This window comes from Berghia stephanieae, unplaced genomic scaffold (genome assembly GCF_034508935.2).
Source record: "Berghia stephanieae isolate SIO BIC M18660-M18661 unplaced genomic scaffold, UCSD_Bste_1.3 scaffold6997, whole genome shotgun sequence".
NCBI lineage: Eukaryota > Metazoa > Mollusca > Gastropoda > Nudibranchia > Aeolidiidae > Berghia > Berghia stephanieae.
The window spans coordinates 1-3,049 of NW_027628618.1; the positions used below are offsets into that span (position 1 = coordinate 1).

The window sequence follows — 3,049 nt, forward strand, 5'->3', positions numbered from 1 at the left end:
GAACCCCACGTGTTTAGACACTTTTTTTTTAAAAAAAATTTAAAAAAAAAAATTCACATTTTTCAATTTTATTACATTTTAAAAAATTTCTATTTGTTTGTTTTTTTAATTGTTATTAATTTGTTTTTTTATAGCATAAAAATAGTATTGTTGAAGATGTATTAGTATAGTAGTAGTAGTAGTAGAGTAGGAATAGAGTAATAGTAGTAGTAGTAGTATAGTAGTAAATAGTAGTAGTAGTATTATAGTATGTAGTAGTATAATAAAAAAATAAAAAAATTTGTAATATTAATTAAATTTTATTTTCGACACTTGTTTTTCTACGACCATACTACGTTGAAAAAACCGGGTTTTCTCGATCACCGAAGTCAAGCAACGCAGGCGTGGTTAGTACTTAATTGGTGACCCTTGGAACCCCCGTGTTGTAGACATTTTTTTTTTAATAAATTATCTATTTTACAATTTTATACATTTTAAAGAATTTTGTTTGGTTTTAAATTGTTATATTAAATTTTGTTTATATAGAGTAAAATAGTAGTAGTAGTAGTAGTAGTAGTATAGTATAGTAGTAGTATAGTAGTAGTAGTTAGTAGTAGTAGTAGTGTAGTAGTAGTATAGTAGTAGTAATAATAATAATAAATAATAATAAATAGTAATATTATATTAAATTCTATTTTCGACACTTTTTTGTCTACGACCATACTACGTTAAAATACCGGTTCTCGTCCATCACCAAGTCAAGCAACGTCAGGCGTGGTTAGTACTTAAATGGGGACCGCTTGGGAACCCCACGTGTTTTTAGACATCTTTTTTTTTTTTAAAAATTTTTTTAAATAAAATTCATCATTTTAACAATTATTTCATTTAAATATTCTATTTGTTTGTGTTTTTTAATTTTATTAATTTTTTTTTTTATAGCAGTAAAAGAGTAGTTTGTAGTAGTAGTAGTAGTAGTAGTAGTAGTATAGTATATAGTAGTAGTACAGAGTATGTAGTAGAGTAGTAGTAGTATAGTAGTAGTAGTAGTATAGTAGTAGTATAGTAGTATAAATAAAAATAATAGTAATATTAAATTAAAAATTTTATTTTCGACACTTGTTTCACGACAAACACTTGAAAATACCGTTCTTTGTCAATCACCGAAGTCAACAACGTCAGGCGTGTTAGTACATAAATGTGACCGCTTGGAACCCCACGGTTGTAAAACTTTTTTTAAAAAAAATTTTTAAAAAAAAAAAAATCATCTATTTTACAATTTAATACATTTAAATTATTCATTGTTGTGTTTTTTAATGTTAATTAAAAATTTTTTTTTTATTTTAAAAAAAGTAGTATTATTATAGTATAGTATAGAAAAAAGAAGTAATAGAAAGTAGAAGTAGGAAAGTAGTAGTAATAGTATAGTAATAGTAGTATAGTAGAAGTATGAGTAGTAGTAGTATAGTAGTAGAATATAATAATAGTAATATTTATTAAAATTATTGAACGTTGTTAGTATAGTAGAAAAAATATAGTACAGAGTAGAACTAGGTTAAGTTTATTTTTGTTTTTAAGTAATAAAGTTTTTTAGAGTAAAAAGTAGTAGAGAAGTATAGAGTATAGTATAGTAGTAGTAGTAAATATTAGTAAGTAATAGTAGTAGTAGTATAGTATATAGAGTAGTATATTAGTAATTAGTATTAGTATAGAAAGTAGTAAAATTAATAAAAAAAAAAAAGTAATATTAATTAAATTTTATTTTCGACACTTGTTTTTCTACGACCCTACTGTTGAAAATACCGTTCTCGTCATCACCGAAGTCAAGCAACGTCAGGCGGTTAGTACTTAATGGTGACCGCTTGGGAACCCACGTGTTGTAACATTTTTTTTTTTATTTAATATTATTTTCACAATTTTATAACTTTTTTAAAATTTTTTTGTTTGTTTTTTAAATTGTTATTTAATTTTGTTTTTTATATTAGAAAGTATAGTAGTAGTAAGTATAGTAGTAGTAGTATAGTAGTAGTAGTATAGTAGTAAATATAATTATAATAATAACAATAATAATAGTAAATTATTTAAACTCTATTTTCGACACTTGTTGTCTACGACCATACTACGTTTTAAAATACCGGTTCTCGGTCCGATCACCGAAGTCAAGCAACGTCAGGCGTGTTAGTACTTAAATGGGTACCGCTTGGGAAACCCCCCGTGTTGTAGACATCCTTTTTTTTTTAAACTTTAAAAAAATATAAATTCATCTATTTTACAATTTTTTACTTTTAAATGATTCTATTTGTTTTGTTTTTTAATTGTTAATTAAATTTTTTTTTTTTTAGCAATAAAAAGTAAGTAAAGTAGTATAGTAGAGTAGTAGATAGTAGTAGTAGTAAGTAGTAGTTAGTAGTAGTAGTAGTAGTAGTAGTAGTAGTAGTAGTAGTATAGTAGTAGTAGTAGTTTGTAATAATAATTAAAAAATAATACCAATATTATATTAAATTCTATTTTCGGGCACTTGTTGTCTACGCCATACTACTTTTAAAATACCGGTTCTCGTCCGATCACCGAAGTCAAGCAACGTCAGGGGTGGTTAGTACTTATATGGGTGACCGCTTGGGGAAACCCCCCCGTGTTTTTAACATCTTTTTTTTTCAAAAAAAAATTTATCTATTTAAAAATTTATTACATTTTAAATGAATTTGTTATTTTGTTTTTTAATGTTAATTAAATTTTTTTTTTATATAAAAAAAGTAAAGTAGTATATAGTAGTAGTATATAGATAGTATAAGTAGTTTGTATAGTAGTAGTAGTAGTAGTAGTAGTAGTAGTAGTAGTAGTAGTATATAGTAGTAAAGTAGTAATAATAATAATAATAATAATAATAAATATTATATTAAATTCTATTTTCGACACTTGTTGTCTACCCATACTACGTTGAAAATTACCGGTTCTCGTCCGATCACCGAAGTCAAGCAACGTCAGGCGTGGTTTGCACTTATATGGGTGACCGCTGGGAACCCCACGTGTTGTAGGACAATTTTTTTTTAAAAAATTTTTAATAATTTTAATT

General features: G+C 25.5%; 2 pseudogenes; both read left to right on the top strand.

The window, feature by feature from the left end:
* Positions 1-2,082: 2,082 nt before the first annotated feature.
* LOC144962213 (5S ribosomal RNA) lies at positions 2,083-2,202 on the top strand (annotated as a pseudogene).
* A 296-nt stretch (positions 2,203-2,498) lies between these two features.
* LOC144962212 (5S ribosomal RNA) lies at positions 2,499-2,618 on the top strand (annotated as a pseudogene).
* Positions 2,619-3,049: the final 431 nt, after the last annotated feature.